Source organism: Apus apus, chromosome 8 (genome assembly GCF_020740795.1).
Source record: "Apus apus isolate bApuApu2 chromosome 8, bApuApu2.pri.cur, whole genome shotgun sequence".
Classification (NCBI taxonomy): domain Eukaryota; kingdom Metazoa; phylum Chordata; class Aves; order Apodiformes; family Apodidae; genus Apus; species Apus apus.
In genome coordinates, this window is record NC_067289.1 from 15,780,810 (window position 1) to 15,802,793 (window position 21,984).

Below are 21,984 nucleotides of genomic sequence, written 5' to 3' on the forward strand. Positions count from 1 at the left end.
GGCAGTGACAGGTCCACCATTTGTCATCCATCAAGAAGATGATAGAGCAACCTCTGAAAAGGCAGAGGAGGTCTCCCAGAAAAAGGGAGGATGAGGAAAACGCACAAGAGGAGAGAGACCTCAAGTTTCAGCAATGGAGAGAACAGGGATGCTGGAGGTGAGCATAAGTCTCAGGAACAACAAGGACAACTGAAGGTGAGAATCTGAGGAAGTAAAGCAGAAGCTGAAGAGTGTGGAGAGCCAACTTGAGCAGAGAGGGCTCTGAAAACAGCCTCTACCAGCAAAGGAATCACAAGCAATCATAGCAACAGTCCTTCTCCTGTCAAATGGTTGTGCTTTTCTCAATGGACCTCTTTGTCTGAGGACTTCTCCTGTTGTTTAAAACTCATTTACTTCTTCATTTATGAGGTACAGCTTTGTATTTTAAATGCACATTGAAAATTCACCTTCAAAATGCTTTTTGCTGAAAATTGAAAAACACACAGGTAATCTTGCCATGCTGGCAACAGGAACTATCCATGTGTCTGTGCACAAGCAGGCACCTGCACATTTCCATCTCTGCTACAGCTCTTCTGGAAAATAAATGTTTACCTGTGTATCCTCAAAGGGAGAACAGAAACAGGGGAGCATGCAGTGCTGTCACACAGCCATGCCATGCTCCTCCACTCCAGCCTCAGAGAAAGCCAGCACCAAGAGCAAAGTCCCATCTTCCAGTGATCCCATCCAGTCCACCCCTAACCCAAAGGCACATTGTCCCTGCCACACAGAGCCACATCACCTCCCAGGATGCAGCCACGTTTAGGTCATCAGGCTGGGCCACCCCTGCCCTTGCACCTCTCCGATGCCATTGGTTACAGAAGGGGATGACAGTGTCTTCATAGTGTGGGACACAAGAAGGGGATTTTAAAAGGGTGCTCTAGACAGCATCAAGACTTATCAAAATAGTTTTGCTGAGTTACTAACCTCACAACCATGCTCCAGACTTGATTTTGTTTCCTTATCTCGGCTTCCCAGCCCAAGTGCATTTGATGAGCAATTTTAAGAAGCCAAGAAAAAGGCTGTGACCAGTTTTCAGGCCTTTTGATTGAGCCATTAAAAAAAAGGAAAAAAAAAATCCTACAACATTTCCCTCTTGTTTTTCTAAATAAAAATAATGTATAGACCTAACTTGATAATAAATATACTCAAAAGCTGTCCTTAAGTAAAAGCTTTTGATAACAAATTGCCTGTGCTAACTGCAATTTTACCACTGAATTTTTTATTGTAGCTTAAGCTCTGCAATTATGCTAATAAGCCTGAGAGGATGGTACACTAAAGCATTGAATGTGACAGATATAATACTCAATAAAATGTTAATCTTACCTGAAAATTGGAATCTAACAGCCTGATTAGTATTTATGGATATGGCATCCTCAATGTGTTTCTTAAGAGGAACACATCCGCAATAGATAGTTCCAAACATAACCTGCTATTTCTCAGGCCTCCATACGATTTAATTCAAGGTGGCCCTTAGCCCTGTTGCTCAACACCAGTCCCTTTTGGAATAAGAAAAAAAGAGTGTCAGCATCTGAGCCATGCTAAATTCCTGTAGATTTGAGGGCTTCTTCCCTTGGCATTTCAAGGCTGGCAGCTCTCCATGTGGATGGGGACACCTTTCCCCAAATCACAACAGGGACACCAGGCTTGGAGGGGCACTGATCTGCCACCCTCAGTCATCCTTTTTCCCCCAATATCTCCAGTTTTTTGTGCAAGGCAGATAAATCCAGCAAAGGGTTAAGTTATTTACAGGCACTGGAGAAATGGCTTTTGGATTCTAAGATGGGACTAAACACTAACTTATTTACTTAATTTTTAAACTTCTCAGCTGGTGCTGACAAGGAACCAGACCCATCTGGTTCACTGCAAGTGACGGTGTTGCCGTGTCAGACCCAGAGCCACTGGGCTGTCACAGGGGATCTGTCACTGCACTGCCACCTGACTTTCCACAAGTCACTTTGCATTTTGCACCCTTATTTCACCACCCAGGCCCAGTCTGCTTTCTCAATGGTATCATTTTTTCAGGGAACAAGCTGTCACAGTGGGGAAAACCCAACCGGCTGCCCACCAAAACCTGGGATTCCCAAAGCACCCAAAGATCACAATAAGCCATTCACAGGGTGCTACTCAGAACAAGCCAGGACACTCTGGGACTTTGGTGAGCAACACTTGCAATGCATACCAGCTTACACTCAGAGTGCGAGGAGGGAGTGTAAGGATGGAAATGGGGCTGTTTTGCAGGACACTGAGCTTAAAGCAGCTCTACGTAACTTCATTTGCAGGAGTAAGCAAGGAGTGCAGCATTAGAAAAAGAATCCTCAGTTGCAAAATCAAATAAAGCTACTAATCAGCTGAGATTGCACCTCAGAGAGCTAGGAGATGGACCTCAGGGCTCCTCTACCCTAAGTTAACCTCAGCACAAGATGACAGATGCCAAATTTTCAGGCACAGCCAGAAAGTTAACCAGGCACACAGCTGCAATCTGCTGCAAGACCATAAGGCAACCAATCCCACAAAGGTGGCAGGACTCATCTCTGCCATATTAAGTGAGTCTTGTCATTATTTTCAGCCCTGCAGGGAAATCTAAATTGAACTTTGGCATCTTGTTTTCTTTTGCTAAACAGCAATGCTTGAATGTTAACTCTGGTCCTGACAGGCATATTTATGGAGTATTCTTTGCAAATAATCTTACCCTGACCAGTCCGAAAGGTCAGAGTCATAAAAAATGATAATAACAATGAGAAAAAGCACAAGGCTGGAAAACCATTATTGCCATTGGCACAACCCCTCAACTTATTAACTGTCCTTGCAACAAGGTGAACTGCAAGGTCTTAGATTTATTTGATTGACTGAGATCAAAAGATCAGGGGGCACAGTACATTTTATCTTTCCATGAATGCATTTTGTTTTCAAGATTTGAGCAGATAGTTGCAGGAATTGAAAAGCTCAAGAGAAGAGGGGAAAAAAAAAAAAAAGAAAAAACATGTAGAAAGGTTGATTTCAGAAAGGCATCCCCTTATTTCTCTCTTGACACCTTCGGTATTTCTTAGAGGTATTTGAGTTTCTTCCATGTTCCTATACCCTTGGGACACAACAGCTTATCTCTGCTAAACAGAAGTTGATAACAAACAGTAAGATACTACTGCAACTCCAGGGGAGACACCAGTATTTGCTGTCATTAAGGATGCAAAGTACACTAGAGAAACCAAATTAATCTCTAACAAAGTCCAACAGGACATTGAAGAATTTCACGTTCAATTCCAGATGTCCTATGAGACAGGACAGGTATCTCACTGTCCTTCTTAACCACACAAGGAAGATGAAGTACCTGAACCCTGCTCCTCTCATGTTGATGGCTCAGAGGCTGCCTCAGCCCAGGTAAGTCTGCAGCTCTCAGGGGAGCAAGGGAGAAGCAAAGCAACTAAATGCCATCTTCAGGAGATAATTTCAAGACCCAGCTGGTGAGCTAGTATTTCTAAACACAGAAGAAGCCTGCTGCATTCCCTCTCAAGACAAAGAAACACAATGGAGAACAGGAACAGAAGAACACGAGAAATTAAACTCTCTACCATCTCATCAGCCCCTGCAAACAAAGAGGAAAAGTAATCGTTTGGTTCCTGTATGTGCATTGACATGATATTTGCATTTTGCTCAGTAAACCTGTATCTGTAGCATTGTGTTCTCATGTCACAATAAAACAGGTGAGATTATCCACCTGAAAGTAAAAGAGAAGCCCTTACATGGATCACAGAAGAGATCCAAACTCCCAGAAACTTGCTACAAAGGAACATGAATTGATGCAACCTCTGGGTTCTAACAGACGCGTACATTACATGCCGAGGACCAAGGACTGAACTCCTTTTCCATGAGCTTACACCTCCCTCCAGAAGAACATCACCATGCAGGTAACAAAGACACAGGACACCAGAGTTAATTGCTGTTGCACCAAAGCTCATCATCAGGCCAGGCAGCTGCTTCTGCACAAACTGAGGTTTGCCTTTCACCTTTGCAGTTTTGAATAAGGTTGTTAAGATAAGAGTTTCACATTCTCCAATTTGTAACCATCCACAGTCCAGGAGGACTCTCCAGAAGTCATGTTGTCCACTTGCTGAATGCATGGAAGGATCAGTTCTCCTCAAGGCACATCTGATGGAACTTTGCTAACTTGGTCTTAAACCTTTCCAACAACTGAAAATTCCTAAGCTCCTCGGGTGCTCAGCCATTCTTAATGCAGATCATTTACTAATGTCTCCTCTAAATTTCTCTTGCTGAAACTTAAGCTCGTAATTTGTCTTATTTACAGAAGGCAGATTTACAGTTTATTCCCTCTCTCCACAAGATCACTACTTCCAAAATTTACAAGCTGAGGCACCAGTGTGTCTTGCCCTCTCTCTGCCATTCTGCTTCTGATCAAAGCACATTCTTAATCTTGTGTCTCTGCATGTATATTTCTTTCCTTACCCCGAGAGAACAGGCAGCTAGGATACCACAAGGCTGCTTCAAGAGAAGATGCTCACATCCAAAGAATGATGCATTCAGGCACACCCAGTCATAAAGTATTCTGAAACAAAAAAAAAAAAAAAAAGAAAGGATTTGCCTTTAGGATGGTGGGCAGAGGGTCCAGTAGTAAGGAAAAGCCAACGACTCTGAAGAGCAATTTCTTCCACACCATTACTGGGGGTGGAACAATTTCATCCCAACAAACAGATCTTCAAAAGCAACATCAATGACTGTAGATACATCATGTGCCACCACTCAGACTTGGCCCCATTTTCTCTGACAAACAACATAAGGGTTTGATAAATCTGTGCTCTAGGAAACAAAATGCTCACTGGCTTCACAGAAAGTTCTGCCAAGCTATAAGTGATACCAATTACACATCAAAATCAGATGGCTCCAACTTCAAAAATTTATTCACTGTGACAGAGGACAAATCTTAATGTTGTCAGTGGTGACTTTATTTACAGTGTCACGGAAGCCAAGAGAGGCAAGACTTCTAGTCTACTGTGAGATTTGAGTGTGTATAATTATGGGAGAAACACAGAGGAGAAAAGTCAGGTATGATGAATGATGTAGCAACTTTTGTGTTCACAACATAGTCCTTACTTAGCAAAAATAAATCCTTCTCCTGAACCCAAAAAGTTTGGTGACAATGAGGAAAGAATAAAGAAAGGACTTCACATGAAGAGTGTTGGGAAGTGCAGAGGGAGAGCTCTGAGTAACAAAATCTTCCCAAATTTCATGAGAGAACAAGCAAGAAGAGACAGCAGTGAAAATACATTTGCCTTTCTACTTTTGGAGGCTCTCAGAGCAACAGAGCCTGATAGTAACAGACCATTTGCCACAAGAGCACCTCTCACCAGCAGATCCTTTTTGCACCCCATCTCATCTAAATGCCTGTCTCACCTTAGCAGGGGCTGCTGCTAGCTCCAAATGATCAACTGGTTTTGTAATAAATATGCCTTTTCTGAGGGCTGAAGCCAAGAGACACTCAACTTGCCATCTGCTGTGAAAACAAGATGCCTGTTGCACATCTAAGGATGTGCCAACGTAACCACTCACTGTCTTCTCTCTTGCCTGCACCATCCACCCGACTATCCCTTTTGCTACTGCACTGTGTCCATCACCAAGTTTCCACTGGGATGTTTTCTTTTTCCTTTTAATTCCTCCTCAGGTGGTCTGGGCTTTTGTTTTCCTTGATCATTTCCACTCTTACCAATGCCAACATTTACAGCCAGCCCAACTGCTGTCAGCACAGGAAGGTGACACACTCCTATTTAGCACAGATTTGATAACATAAGTGCTGTTGCCAAGGCTAAAGAGGAATACCTGCACCAATACTATCCCTACAGCTGAGGAGACTGAGCAATAAATGCCTTTCAATGAAGAACTCAAAGTAATCTCAAAATGTATGACAGCCAATTAATAAAAAAGTTTAAATACATACCCATCTTTAAGGGTTAAAGAAGCTCCAAGAACTTCAGCAAGACCATTTGCAGCATCAGACACATTACCTCCCAAAATACCAGTGAGATAAAGATGTTTAGCAAGCGACAGAGATACAAGGAGTTCTTCCACCAAGAAAATGCACCAGTTTCTACAGCTGAATTATGACAGCTGTTGAAAACCATGGAGTAGCACCAAATGGCAGCCCAGGATAGGGAGCCAAGACTACTACCACATGCAATTGAAACTGCCAAGGGATTAAGTTAGGTTAAATGTAATTACACAAACTGGAACTTGGCCAGGGTATTGGCTGGTTTAAGAAAATTAAGAGGTGTTTAAAAGTTTCAGAGATGGAGTCCTCCTCCTGGTAATTATTTGGTGAGTCAGTCACCGAAGTCTCAGTACTCTGGGAGGCTGTCTGAAAAAGGGGAAAAAATGAAGCATAAACTTGAAAGGCATTAGAAGCGATTAGCAAAAGCCTTTGTTCTCCGTGGCAATCCTTGCTGCACTAGTGCACGAAGCCTTTCATGTTCATGCTGAAAACTGGCCTTAGTTCCTTTGATACTTCTGGGAGGAAACATTTAAATTTACAAATATCCCACTGTCAGAAACTACAGACAACAGTTGAGCAACTTCTGGGTATCCCAGCCAGGTTGTCATAGCTCTAAATCCAGCTCTGTGTCAGGCAGTGCTCCTGCTGAAGGGAGGAATGCAAATAAGGACACAAGTTTAGGAAGACCTGGAGCAAGGTCTACCCTACTTTGCTGGTGGCATATAAAAGCCAGGTCATATGGCAAAGCAGGTTGCTACAATGTGGCACAGTGGCCTCCTCACTTTCATTGTTTTCAGAAGATGGGGAGCATGCAAAGCAGGCAAAATAGTACGGAGACAAGAAGGGATGCTTCATGATTTGGCAGCTGAGCATCACTTTGAAAGATTAGATCTTGTTTATGCCTTTGCCATAAACCTCCTCAACAATAAGAGGAAAGTCACATATATCAAGTTTTCCCTACATATTTATTGCTGTGCCTTTTCTGGATAACTAAAGACATGGAGAGACCATGTCCAGCAGAGACCAGAACTGCTGTTCAATCCCTAATTGAGACTTGTACTATAACCATGTACAGCTCTACAAAACATGAAGTGTTCTGAAAAAAACAGGCCTTGTAAGTCTCTGTTTTGGCACCTTAAAGTAGTAGATGCCTCTGCTACCTCTGCATCAGAAAACTGTCATTAGAGATAGGCTCATTACTGTCTTTGAAGCAGTTGGATGTGACAGTAAAAGCAGTATGGAATTGGAGATTAACCTTTTTGGGTAGCTTACTCAGTGAAATGTTCAGATGATGCACATTAAACAAACGAATTATTTGACTGATGTGAAAAAAACAAGACGACGAAATACCTATCTTCCCAACAAGTGCCGTGCAGCAGGCGTGTTGCGTGACACGGTCTCCTCTCAAAGCGACAGCAGGTGAACACAAAACCCAAGGCTCTGCCATATTGATTTTGAGCACTTTTTTTTTTCTCCTTTTCAGAAAACAAGCCAGGAAAAGGCAGACACTTCACAGCACAGATCGGTGCAGTTTGTGCTAATGGCCTCAGCATAGATGTAAGCAGCAGCTTGCTTCTCTTCATGTGGAACAGTCAATGGGTACAAGTTCTGGTGGGACAACTGCTACCATGGTACACCCTGCCCCAGCCCAGCAACACGTCCTCCAACACGTGGCTCCAAAATGAGCACAGCAAGGACTAAGAGCACAGGAGAAAAATCTGTGCTGTCTTGCAACCTTGTGTAAACACCAGGGGCAAGCAACCGTGGAAAAAGGTTGCAGTCTCTGCTGAACATGTGCAAGCTGTTGCTCTTCCAAGCTGTAAAAACATAGTCAGTCTTCCAGAGAACAAAAGCACAAACACCCAAAAACCCCTCATTCCCAGCACTCCGCTGACAAGGCAAGTCACTTTCTTGGAGTCCTCAGGGACCAGAGACAGCAAGGACACAGATTTCCTTTATCAACAGGACCAAAAAACATACTGCGTTTCATCCCATTCCTCCCAAACACCTTCCAACCAGCTTCACTGCTTCAGCTGGAAATACCTACAAAAGGAAGTTTCAATGGAAATAGAGACCTGACATGGGAAACCAGAGACCAACCGGTGCAGGTCAGAGAAGACTGTAAGCTGCAATATTAGAATGCTTTTTGAATTTAAGATGTGCAGCAAGGTCAACATGGAGCATGCTGGTATCTCCAGGGCTGTATACACCCCAGGCTATAGGTATGGACAGCACTATGCTAAAGCCAGCCACCCCTCCTGGGTCTCTACTGCAGCACCCAGCACCTTAATTAGCAAAAGGTGGAGAGGACACTTAAGGCTGATGTTGTTGCCCTGAACAGCAGCATGCCTCATCCCTTCTCCTGGAGTCTGGGTGAAGAGCCGTGCGGTGCACACAGCGCTGCAAGGAGCGCTGACCCCACTGCTCAACACACACCATGGCCAGAGCCACACGCAGGGAACCTGACACCAGAGGGGAATACACAACACCAGTGATGCACACACCATAAAGAACATCTCTTTTAACATGACTGCACACACCAGGCTAACCCACACAGCAGGGGATAAGGAGAGCAGGGCAGCCCAAAGAGTTTTGTGCTACAGAGATTACAAGGTGGCTGGAACATGCAGGAGGAGGCCTAGAGTGATTAACCAATACTTATAATGGCCTCAAACACAGCACAAGGAAATGGCATGGAAAAGACTAAAGCCAAGCAGTAATACAGATGGAGTCAGAGCTGTTGCTCAAATAAGATTGATTTATTTTGACTAGGTTACTTGTTAAAAAAAAAAGTTTCCGCATGCAGGGACATCCTGGTCACTGCATTAAAGGCATGATTCAAGAGGGAACAGCTTTTGGTAGGTGAGGGGGGATCAGTTTCAGGTTGCTATGGACATCTGGGCTGTATCCTGTAGAACTAAATCAGATTCAGCTCTAGGAAACTTGATGTTAAACATTCCCTGAAATACAACACACACACCCTAAATAAATAAATACAATAAAACACAGACTTGTGTCATCTCTTCGCTTCTTTTTTTTTGCTGAACTAAGGATATGCTCAAAACTGCTAATTACTGCACAATACAGGAGTGGAGGTTTGGCTCACCAGTGGCTTTCTGACTGCCAGTTCAATACTGACCATTGCCTTACAGGGGAAGAGATTTAATTGCAGGGTGGCATTTGGCAAACAAACCAGAGCAAAGAAAAGATCCACCCTGCTCTGGGCCCTTCACATGCTCTGGGCTTGCAGCGAGGTCTAAAACATCATTCTGCTGATCCAGGCTCCTGTAGAGCTCAGCTAACATGGACCAGAGAAAGCTCAGCCTGGGGCTTTCAAGCACATCCAGCTAACACTGGACACAGGCAGTTTAACCTGCTCATAGATCCTTGAATAGACTGAATAGAAACACACATACACCCCCGAGCAGGAGCCAGGTAGGAACCTTGTATGGGGGGACCTCTGGGGACAACATGATGGCCACAGCCTGATGACTGTCCTCTCCCCTTACCTTACACTGGAATAATTTCAAACAGGTTTTAAGCACCATCCTCACTCACTGCAGCAAGTGAAGGGCAAAAGGCTGCATCACCTCCACATCCATGGAATGTTCTCCTCCAGCACACCCTCCCTCAGCAGCCCAGTGCAATGCACTGGGACCCTCTCTGGAAACCATGGAACCCCCCAGTCCTCACAGCCCCCGAGTGAAGATGACAGGGACCAATGGCAGCCCACCCTCTCATCACCCTTTTCTGCTGGGCACATTAATCCCTGCAGTCCTGGGCAGAACTAGGAGCTCAGAAGGGACACTTAAGAAAGCAGAGGCACGATTTGGCAAAGATGAGAGCCACCAGCCAGGAGCTGCGTCAGCAGGAGCTGATGCCCCGTGAAATTAGGGAATCAACTCTTCTCCACAGGTGCAAGCACCCACAGCAGTATAGACTCCAGCATGATTCCAGGCTGGAGCCACAGAACCAGTTATGATCCTATAGTCCCATTGAGCTCAGCACCAGACATGCAGTACCCTTCTGCAGCATGGATGGACCCACTGAAAAAACAGTAAGAGCTGAAAGCAGGACTCCAAATCCCTGGTCAGAAAAGCTGGAGCAGAGGAAATGAGGCAACCAATTTTGTACCCTTCCCCAATAACTGTTAAGCAATCAAATAAATCCATCTGGATCAATTTCTCCATGAAGACAACAGGAAACACTCCCAATTCCATGATATTATGAGTCTTAATTTTATGGAGCAGTTGATATTTTTCCAATAAAACCTACCAGTAAAATACAAGATTTTATTAGCAAAATAAATGATGTGTGCAGAGATAGTCCCTCATGGCTAAAAAAAAAATAATCTATGGATTATAAAACTGATAGCCATAAAGAACACTGTGCAATTATTACAGTTGTTTTACAGGATTCTCTAATAACGATGCCTCCTGCTTATGGTAAGACACCTTAAGGCAGTACCACAAAAAAGATAAATAAACAAAAAGCAACAGAAGCTCAGCATTTCACTGCACTTAGAGGGTGCAAACATGTTGCCTGCTTTTTGTTTATTGAATTACCTTTTTTTTCCCATCAGGACAATAACATTCTGGAAAAAAAACAAAGCACCAGAACATTTACAGAAATATTTACCAGTTGTCTGTCTCTTTTCCTTTCTCCACTAGTTCCAGTGTTTTGTTGCATTAGACAAGCAACTGGGGAAAATTTACTCCCATTTAAACTTAACAGAAATGGTAAAAAGAGAGAGATATTGTGACCTTTCAGCACCCAAAAAATGCATGATGGTCCTTAACCATGCACACAGGTCAGGCATCTGCAGCACCTGGAAGCCTTCTGCAAGCAATACACTGGGGACACAGGAGTGGAGTCCTGACACCCCTTTTTCCCCACCAGGCTCTCCGTCTTCCTATGATATGCAGCCATGATACCAGACCTGCAGCTGGGACTTTGTCTGAGCCCAGCTCCTTTCCAGCACCTCATCCAGCACCAGCTGTGGAGCTGTGGCAGGTAGGGCAGCTGGATCTCCTCAACTTCAGGAGGAAGCCAGATGCACAAACACAATGCACGTGCAGCAGCACAAGTAATCACTACCTTCGCCTCCCATGGGACACTATGAGCATACCCAAACCTTTCAGCTTGCCCATCTCCTGTTCTCACCTGGTAGCCATCATCCACATCAATACCATCATAAAGAGCTCAAGTAACTCAGGCACTCCAAATCCAACACTCACTAAACCCACTCCCCAACTTATTAGTGATCTCTGGCTAAGGCACAAGGAGTACCATTAAGTCCCAGTATCACAAAGCACTCAAGAATGTCCTTATGTGAAGTGGTGCCAAAAAATAATATCTGCCAGTTCTACCCTAAATGTTTTGCCCTGCACCCACAGCCACACATATACAAGAGCCTCAGGTCCACCCAGAAAAAAGAAAGTCTCTTTACCCCACCTGGCTTTAAACAAGCTCTGGATGTATGTGGGGATGGATGAGGAAGGAGTAATAGGAACACTCAACAAGTGTTTTCATTAGCATAAATTTGCCATTCATTCCTCTTTCTTCTACCATCAAACTCCTCTGTTATCCTTAGTGGATAATTTACAGTGCTTGTTGCAAAGTACAGTCTCTGAGAACAGACACAGCATACACTTGATAATGTAAAAGTTCAAAGAGCTGAGCCAGGCATGACCTGCAAGCAGATTGTTATTCACTTCCATGTGTAAAAGGGCTTTGCCCTCATGCAATGCTGGAACTTGTCATCATGAAACACCGTCCTATTACAACATGGCCCAGAGGAGCTACTATTTTGGGTCCTAACAACGTGCTTGGATTTACAGGAAAGCAAGAAGGCAAGTAACATCGAACAACCCAGCTGTCAAGTAGAGAAACAGATGGGATCCTCACAAAGCTACACAGATTGCCTTAGTCAAGTGCTGTCACAGCCCATCCTTGAGATGGGAAAGCACAGTGCAGGAGCTAGATGAAAGGAGCTTGTGAAATTAAGTAGCATAATCACCTCCACAAAGCCTGCAAAGAGACAATAGAGAATTGCTTTCCAGGCACTCTGATCCCAAGGCAATAAAACATGACTCAAAGTTGTTAGGCTGTTTTTTCCCCTACTAGAAATGCCTTTTGGCTGAGTGACAATTGCTCAATTCTCTCACCTGCTTGGACTCCAAAAAACACAGGGAGTATCCACAGAAAGACGGATCAGGATGCACAGGTCATGCCCATGGTGTTGGGACAGGTCTCCTCTCAGAAGGAAGCATAAGCAAGGCTGGCTGGAGGTGTCCCTGCTCACGTGGCCCCAGGTGCTGGCAGGCAGGCTGGCCACTTGTGCACAGGCAGCACCGTGATTCACTCCCCTGTGGCTTCCAGTCCACAATTTGGCTTCCAAACAATCTAGGAAACCACAACACCTGCCATGGCAGTTCAGCTTCTGTATTGTCAAAGTAGCTGCCTTTGCACAGCATGAGTCAGTGGCAAACCAGGAGAGATGATGGACTTATCTGACCTTCCTCATTCAAACTCACAAGCAGTTGCTAAACCCAAGGTAACAAACCAGTGCTTTGGAAACTCAGCCATGCCTGGAGATACCAGAGCCTATAATATCTAATAAATACAGGGCCTTCATACCTAGAGCCTGAACATGGACTAGAGCGGCTCCAGACCCACCTGGCCATTCATGCATGGAGCTATTCAAGAAACAAAGGCTGCACGCAGAGGGAAAGGTTGAAGCAGATTATGAATGAAGTATCAGGATCGATTCCCTTACCTACCCTCTGCCTCTAGCTGGAAGATGCTATTCAGGGAAAATATAATTTAAAGGCGGAGGCCAGTGATGAATCAGATTGATTTTTAGGACAAGAAAGTAGATGTAATTGCAGTCAACCTGCTTGCAGCTTGCCAGGAGTCATAGCAAGTTCCAGGACAACCCAGTCTCCTCTTCCCTTCCTCATCCAGCCCCTTTCCCTCCTCTGCCCCCCACCAAAGAAAAGCCTTTGCAGAAAAGAAATCCCCTTACATGAGACAATGAAACATTGCCAGGAGCCAGCTCAATGATGGCTTCTTCTCCTTGCTAAAGAGTACAGAGCCTGAATCAATGGTTGTGCAAAGGGTCTGCTTTCTGGGGAAAAGCAAATTCCAAGTGTACAGCTGGGAGGAATGCATCCTATGTCTGGTATTCACACTGTGCCCTCTTTTCCTCTCCCTTTTTTTGGACAAATAAGGAGCCGAAGCAGCAGGCTTGGCCAGGGAGCACAGGGCTGCCTGCTCAACACCCTCAGACTTCTGACTTTGTTTTTACTGAAAATCCAATCAATCCATCTAGGAAAAAGGCTAGTGCATGCACTGTGGAATGCCAGGCTCAGACATCACACTCCTGAGATGCAGGATAAAAAGAGGAGCCAGCTGAACCAGACAAGCCCAGCAAGGATTCCCAGAAAGATGCATGCACATGTTCATAGGCAGAGGCAATGGTTTTCTTAATTACACTGAAGGGAAGAGGGTTACTAAGTTCCCCCATTTGTCAAGTACTTCAAGTCCCATCCCCTCCCCAGCACCGTTGGTTTGCAGCTCCTCACTACCACCCTCTCCTTGGAGGTCCAGTCCCACATCCCACAGCTGCCTGCTCCCCATCTTTTCCACCTGTGCAGAGTTGCCTGCACCCAGGAATGGTAAGGATAGTAGCCAGAAACCTCTTCATGACATCAGCCTTCAACCTTCTGCCTATTGTATTCAGATGGAGCCAGGGATGCTATGAGGCACCCAGTGGAGTGTCTTGGATGAAGACACACAGTGGAAACTTGACTGGGGGAGGGGAAGATTTCTAGCCTCATTAATAACAGCCTGAAATTAAAAGCAGAACTTGTAGTACAGCTGCAATTCCAGCCACCCTGCTGCTTGTTTTAACAGTGTGGCTTTATTATGGTCAGGGATTAAAAACAGCTCCAACAATTAAAGGAGAGGGGAGAAAAAAATAAAGAATGAACGAAAGAGCCACCACTAACAACAAAAATCAGTAAAATAAAGAATTCCTGTGGGTTGGAACAATTAGCAAAAAAAACTTGTTTGCCAACAGGAGCAAGAGTGAACACTTCCTTCCCTGCTGCCAACAGGCCCACACATGCCCCCCGCCAAGTATATTTGTTTCTTACCCACAGAAGTCACCCAATGGCCTGTGGCTCAGTACCAGCCACCACTGGTCCCCTGTGGGGTGTCACCTCCTGCCCCAGAGTAGGTGCTCTGCAACCACCCTGCTCCAAGTAGATGGCTTAGAAACCTCTCCCACTCCAGTTCCCTAAATGCTATAACATTACCAAAAAAAAAAAAGTCTTGCAATAAATCAATGAGTGACTAATATGCCTGGAGCTTCTCAGGAGGCACTGGTCCTCACCAAGCAGCCAGAGGAGGTGGGAGGGGCAAGAGGTGGGGAGGATCAACAGATCCAGGTGGTGGCTTGATGGAGCTGACTAGAAGAGGACCCACATTTCTTCCAGGTTGAGCTGTTTGCCCAATGGTTCCTCAAAAGGCAACTACCCTGCATGCCCTGATGTCTGCCCACAGCAGCCCTGCAGCCAGTCAGGGTGAGAATGGGACAAGAAGCCAGTGGGAAGCCTCCGTTTGTCGTGTCTTGACAATTAGCCAAAGGCTTTGAGGGCTTGGTCAATGCTGCTGAGATTTGAACCTATTTTCTCTTCTTTATATGAATTAAAAGCAATAAAAATTCATGCGAAAGAGGAAAATTATCTCAATTTGCCTTTTCCCTGCTTCCTGACAAAGAACATGTCTGTCCCTCATCTCAAGTGCTGACAGCACCACCAAAAAGGCCAAATCTCTGCAGCCAAACCACTGACTGGGCGCAGGGTTGGCTATCAGCTGGACATCCACCACCCAAGCTTGACCACAAGCCCAGCCATTCCCAAGAGGAGAGACCCCAGACTTGCGCAGGAACAGCCACAGGAAACAGGGGCTACCTGGGGTCCTCAAGAGCCCTAGAAAGTAGGAGGACAAATAAAAATTAATCATCTCCACGCATGCTCATGAACGAACAAATAGACTGGGAGCAGGTACAACAGACATTCAAAGCTTTTTTTCCAGGTCTTCAAGGTGGAGCGGCCTGGAGAGGGGATCTGTGAGGAGCAGCCCTTCCTGATGCAACACACAGCACCTCTCACCATCTCAGAAAACACAGTGGGACCCACTGCTCTCCCTTGTTATGTGGAGGCACAGAAGCAGGAATTAAATATTCAGCAAGCAAGAGATGATCTTCCACCCTTGGTTTTTACCATCACTGAAAATGGAAACTGCTATGGTTTGAAGCTTGGCACTTTTCATCTCCATAGAGATGAAAATAAAAACCAAGGGTGACATTTCCAGGGAAATCATCTATGTTCACTGCAAAGCTACTGAAAACCAAGAGTCCTTTACAGGACAAGAAAACCACACTCAAGGCTCACAACTGCTTTTTAGCAAGTGTTTTCCCACTCTGCCCTCACAGGTTGGTAGCACAGTTGCCCAGATGCTTGTAGTGATAGAATGAGTGGTAATGATTTTAAGATGAAAGAACATAGACGTAGATTAGATATTAGGAAGAAATTCTTTACTGTGAGGGTGGTGAGACATGGAAATAAGTTGCCCAGAGGAGCTGTGGATGTCTCATCCCAGGTAGTGGTCAAGGCTAGGCTGGATGGGGCTTTGAGCAACCTGGTCTTGTGAAAGGTGTCCCTTCCATACAGGGGGGTTGGAACTAGATAATCTTTAAGGTCCCTTCCAACCCAAACTATTCTATGATGAAGCTCAACCCAAATAAGATCCATAGTTATACGACAATGCATGTGTCTAGACAGCTGCTCTCAAAAGTCTGCCAAGAACATTTTACACTGCTCATTTTCATAAGCTCAGAAACTCCAAGCTAGGCTAGGCAAACCCTTCATAACTCCCTTCACTGTAGGGCTACCAAAGGCTTCAACAGAACTGTACTTGTAGACATGTCTGCAAAAATATCACTGCTAAGGTGGCAAGTCCTCAGCAACCACACAGCTGTCTGCACCATGTCCAGAGCTGGTTCGATAGCATAAGAAAACAAAAACCTCCTTTCTTTTTCACAGCACAAGTCTCCAACATTGAAAAAACATTTAAATTAAAACTAATAAACCCCATAACACACTTTCTCAGAAACCAGAACACTTCCTAAATACCAAGGTGACTGCAACCAAAAGTCACTGCACCCTAAAAGCTCAGAGCGAAGTAACTTCTCAGTGGTTTCAGCTGAAGGGCTTTGCCTCATGTTTGCAGCAGGCTGGGATGGTCATCACAGCTCAGCCAACATCCAGCTGTGATAACACACCATCTCCCTGCAGCCTCACAGCCCCACGAAAGGAAGGAAGCATTATCCCCACTTTGCAGACAGGAGAAATGGAAGTTCAAGAACAATCCCCCCCAAAAAAACAAACAAACAACAAAACCAGAAAGAAAACTCAAAACATAAAGTAAACAAAGACAACGAACCCAAGTGGTGAAGTTCGGATCTGTGCAGCCACATCATAATTATTCCTGGATGGAAAAGAAGGGGATGCTTGAAGGATGTGGGACGATGGTTGCATCAGGTACAGCCTGACAGGAGGTAATGACTGGAGCTTAGGCAAAGCACATGGAACCACCAGAAGCTGAGCAAGTGTCAATAAGAAAAGTGCTGTGGCCATAAGGTCTCCCTTCTGAAGGAGGAGAGCTCTCATGGTGGAGCTGGAAAAGGGAGTAAGGATGGAAAGAGCAGTGACAGACCCCCAGGCTCCCCAGATAATCCCAGAAAAGTTTCAGTCCATTGCAATTAATCACGCTTTTAACCAGACCACTCGTAATTTTATCAGAGGCAGAAACAACAGGGTGTCACTCAGCTACCTATGAACAGGAGGAGGAGCCCATGGCATGCCTCTTCTAGAAAAGGCCAAAATGTGCTGCATGGACATTGGCACTTGGATGATTCAAATCCTGTCCTTACAAGTAGATGCTACAGTCTTTACCCTACATAGTTCAACTGCATTGAGAAATACTCCTTTTTTCACCCTGGAATTGTGATCTGTTCCATTTTTCAACCTATCACAGACACATGCTCCCAAGAACTCAAGTCCTTCCTCATTAAATGAGGAACCAACCCACTCTTCTTGGTTGACACCTCAAGATTTGTTTTTAGTTCCCATTTTAGGGTGTGCAAGCCATGAGAAGCTATGGGGACCTGTGAGCTGCCGCTTCTCAGAGGCACCAGACACTCCTGAACAGTACCTCTCAGGAGTTCAAAGCCCATCCCTTTCAGTTTCTGCCAACTTCCCTCATTCCCAAAAGGCATTATCTGGTTTTCCTTCTAGTGTGACAAGTCCACTTTTGCACTAGTGCTCTTCTAAAACCAAATGAACATCTGATGCAAAGACACATGCATCAGCACAGCTAGGAAACGTCAGCATTGCACAAATCAGTATCACATCATACATGTAGACAAAAGTTCCAAGATACTGTCCTCCTCTTGCTAAAGTGTCATTTGTATCAATGGGACTTAAAACAGATTTCAAACTCCAGCTGAGAACCTTCGCAGGAGCAAACCTCCTCCTTAGGGTGATTTTGCTCAGGCCAACACTGGAGAGAGGACTCAGAAAAGCACCCAACGTCACTGCTGGTTTTGGCAAGGTTGGATTTACTACAGAGAGGACTAGAAAGAGGATCTGCCTAGTCTGGAGGCCAGAGGTCCAAAAGGCAAGCCAAAAAGTAACTCCTTCCCTTTCCTAGTAAACTGTGTTTTCAGCTGGAAGTCTCTTGGCAGCCTTTCTGCCAGAGGATGCAGCAGGTCAAGACAAGGGTTCATTCCTGGCCAGGCTGAGCAGGGACACGAAACACAAGAACAGATAGCACTTTGCAAACATGAGCTGAAACACCAGGAGGACTGCATCTGCTGAGCTGTCCTCAGACAGCAAGGGACATTACTAGCCAGGGCTGTCACGCTCCAGGAAGCACTGACCTGCAGAAGAGTAAGGATGAGGTAGAGTATGTCGATCAAGGCTCCTTGCCTGTTGGTTGGATGGCAAGCTGGTCAACATAGGATGTCTTTTATATTTCATCAAGGTGTAGCAGAACAGAGGACCTCATCCTGCTACACAGGGGCACAGGGACAGCACCAAGGATGGTCACAGTGATTACAGCTGACAAATGAAATAAACAGTGCTCTGCAAACCACACAGAGAAAACAAACAGAAAAGTAGCCAAGGCAAGCCTTCAGGCACCCAGCTGCACCACACCTGCCTCGTTAACACCTTTGGTTTCTTCTTTCTGTGAAAATCAAACACTGGCATTCTATAAGAAATATGTCACTTAAACTCCTTATTGAGGCTAATTTCCTCTCCCACCCCTTTCCGTTAGCAACACTCAAGCATTCGTCAAATGATCCTATTATTTCCAGGCAAAATGTTAGTTTTCTTATGAAGAACCTATATATTAGCACCGTCTATTGTTATAAATGTAAGAAGTTCTACTGAAAAATCCATTCAGAAGCAGCATGTGCATCCACCTGAATGGGACTTTGCCTTAAATAAGCCTTGCACACAGGGAAACCCAGAAGTGCTCAGGGAACAATGCTCTTGCGGGGAAGAGACGCAGCAGTAACCACATCTTCTTTCCAGGCAGTAGCTTTTCACTTAAATATTCTACAATGCACCTGCTTATTATTCTTATTACACAATATCACATTCAAATCCATGCTGCAAGCATCCCACTCCTTGCAAAAAGACTTGAGGATGGGAAAAAAAGAAAATAAAAAGACATGAAAGGAGTCTCTAGTAGCACATTACACAGCACCAATTTCAAGCAGGCTGTCATCCTGATCACACCAGACGGCATTTTGACTTCAACAGTATCCTTCAGTGAAACACCCTCGTTATGGCATCACTCTTGCTGTGCAGAACCCTTCTGAAAGGAATGGTACAGATTCCCTCAGTCATTCCAAAAGGGCTGCGTTGCTCAGAGTGCCTTAACTTTTCGTATCATCTTTTCCAATTACCTGCAAAGCAGCAAGGCCAAAGCAGGCTGTCTTTAAGGAAAGAATTACAAATAAATAAATCAGCACCTGCCTTGGGAAGGAACTACAGAACAGGGCTGGGAATTTGAGCTTATGTGCCACTGCAGATCCAGGCCAACGCAGAAAATCACTTAAGTACATGATTATCTTTAATATGTGCTTAAGTTGCCTTGACTTCCCTAGGACTTAAACATATACTTACGTAGGACTTAAGCATATACTTACGTGCTTTCCTGTACAGAAATACTCTCTTAAACCAGATCCTGTTTGTAGGAATGCTGCATACATACACGCGCACATCCAGCTTATGCCCTGGGGATAGTTCTGACTCCTCAGCCTAGCTGCAAACCAGACTGTCCTAATTTTGTGCCCACCTATGGACCAAAATGTTTCACCCAGAGCTTTAAATAACCACCCTGAGGTTTGGAAGTGCTTTATCTGGGACAGGGACTTTATATGCTGTCAGCTTTAGATTTTAGACTTGGTGAGTGACACAAAGGCAGATGAGAGACACCACAGCACACTGGAGTTGCAGATCCGTCCGAGCAGATAAGATCTCCCTGGAACAGTTGTGTCTGCTCTAGACCACACTGTGGACCTGCCCTGGGCTGTGAACACACAGCAGGTGCCAGGAGGACCTTTCACTGGTCCCTTCTGAGCCACCACTTCATCTGGTGGGGTATGGGTTATGGCTCAAAACACCACAGGGTTTTATCTATATGTACACAGACATCTAGACCCACAGCCAAGAAGCCTCTCAGCTTCAAATGGGTCATGAGGTTTCAGTGCCCCTCCATGCTACCCATGAGGAAGGCAGTGATTTCCTCCCAGTCTTCCACCACACTTCTTCAATGGGCATTTGCAGATACTAAACATCCATGTCATTTCTGGTCTCTCAGATGCCTGGGGTCTTCTGTGGCCCAGGACAGCAATATAGACACCAGAAAAACAGGTGTATCAGGACTCCACTGACACCCCTTTCTTCCCAGGATGCTCCAGACCAAACCTAGCAATGTCTTGGATTCCCAGGCTACCAGATGTTCCCAGTTCACTTTGCCATGGAGAAGAAGGGTTACAGCACAATGCTGCAACCAACCACTCTCAAAGGACCAGTTAGTGGCCCAAATTACACTTGCAGCATAATTTCCCCACCATGGCAGTTAGTGCAGCAGTGTCTCACACAGGCAACCAGAGAGCCTGAAGCAAGGAAGGATGCAAAAAGTGACAGAAAGCACCCTTTAGTCCTGCCCAGCAAGGAGGGCTGAAGGACTACAACAACGACCACATGATAGCTGAAGGAGCCCTATCATCAAGGAGCTCTTGTGTTTCAAAATAGAACCTCAGCCAAAAAAAAAAAAACAACCCTTTGCCCAATGCCTCCCCTCACCAGCTGCAGTTAATGGCAAGCACATCATTCCTACAGCTGTCTGATAGAAAAGAACTCCTACAACGAAGGGGCTTGGTTTTCCCATTTTGCCAGTTCCAAAGGCAGTGCAATAAATTATTATTATATATGTTGGCTTTGCAAACAACCACAGCATCCATGCTGAGTGCCTGCATGGGGCATGCTGTCTCTCAGTGTGATCCGAAATAGCCAAGATATTAAAATCCCACAAAGAACTACATTTCTAACAGAAGAATTGATGGGCCAGATGTTGACACTGATGATTATTTTACTTGCCCAGGGCAGAGCCCAAACCCTTCTAGGACAGAGGGCCTCACCCTTCCCTGTTCCTCAATGACCCACATTACAGTCTAACTGCTCCCACATCCACCCACCCTTTGGGTTACTTGCCCAGAAGTGATGCACAGTATTTTTCCAAGCTCTGGTTCTATCTCCTGTGTTAGTGATCACTCCCAAAGCACCTCAATTAGTGAAAAACTCTTTAGTGCTGAAGTTGGCATGGAAGAAACACACTTCACAGTAAGATATTAAATGCTGCATCCACATCTTGGAATCCACCAGCTCAATGGTTCCACACAATCCTACATTTGGGGAAGCCTCATAAGAACAAAACCAAACTCTGCTTCAACACTGTGTTCACCGGTTCAAGACTATTTTACCTCTTGAATTCTTTCTTTTGGATGGCACCCAGCGAAAAATGAGAAATCTCTGAGGATTCAAGATCAAGGTTTTCAGATCGAGTCCTTTGCCAGGCAGCAGGAAAGGACCAGGGCAGCAAACTACACTCTCCCAGTCCATCTACAGCTTCTCTGTGCCTGCCAATTCCAACCCACACTGGTCTTTTAAAACTACTTCTCCCCAACATGGCAAAACAGACTCCAGGAGCAATGGGTTTGCATGACCTGTCAGCTTTGTGCCCCAAGCCAAGACCAAAGGTGCTGCTTACCAGGACTACTGTGTGGAGTGACACCAAGCAACATTGTTCCCCACTATGACACAACTTCAGGGCTTTTGCCCCAACTCTGGGACCTCCTGAACCCTGTGCAATGGAATCCTACATCTCCAGTAACACAGGAGTTTCCAGAGTTGGGGAGAAGTCTCAACCTGGACTCCCACACCCAGGGGCAAGAAGGCTTGAACCGAAGGGCCTCTTTGCAAGTCTTTCATTGAATACCAGATGTACAGTGATGCTGAGCCTTGCTCCAGCTGAAGGCTAAATGCCTGCCTCACCCTCTCAAAACACACAGATATCAAAATATCTGCTGATCAGACAAATTACAGGAACTGAGATCACATAGTGACCATAGGGAGGAGGAGAGCCATCACTGCAAGCCCAGTGGGCCTCCCACAAGAATAAAAGCAAGCACCATCCAAAAGTGAAAAGAAAATAGAAAAGTTTACTGCCTGTGTCATTTAAATATGGATTTCTATTACAGAAACACAACAGAAGCCTGCCTCCCTCCCTCAGCCCATGAATGGAAA

General features: G+C 45.2%; 1 protein-coding gene across 1 annotated transcript in view; it reads right to left on the reverse strand.

Annotated features, from left to right (window-relative positions):
* Positions 1-21,984, reverse strand: part of LPP (LIM domain containing preferred translocation partner in lipoma) — a 323,116-nt gene that overhangs the window by 251,699 nt on the left and 49,433 nt on the right. The window contains 1 exon segment of the mRNA XM_051626360.1: positions 4,498-4,597. The gene's annotated coding sequence lies outside the window, so the exon portion shown is untranslated.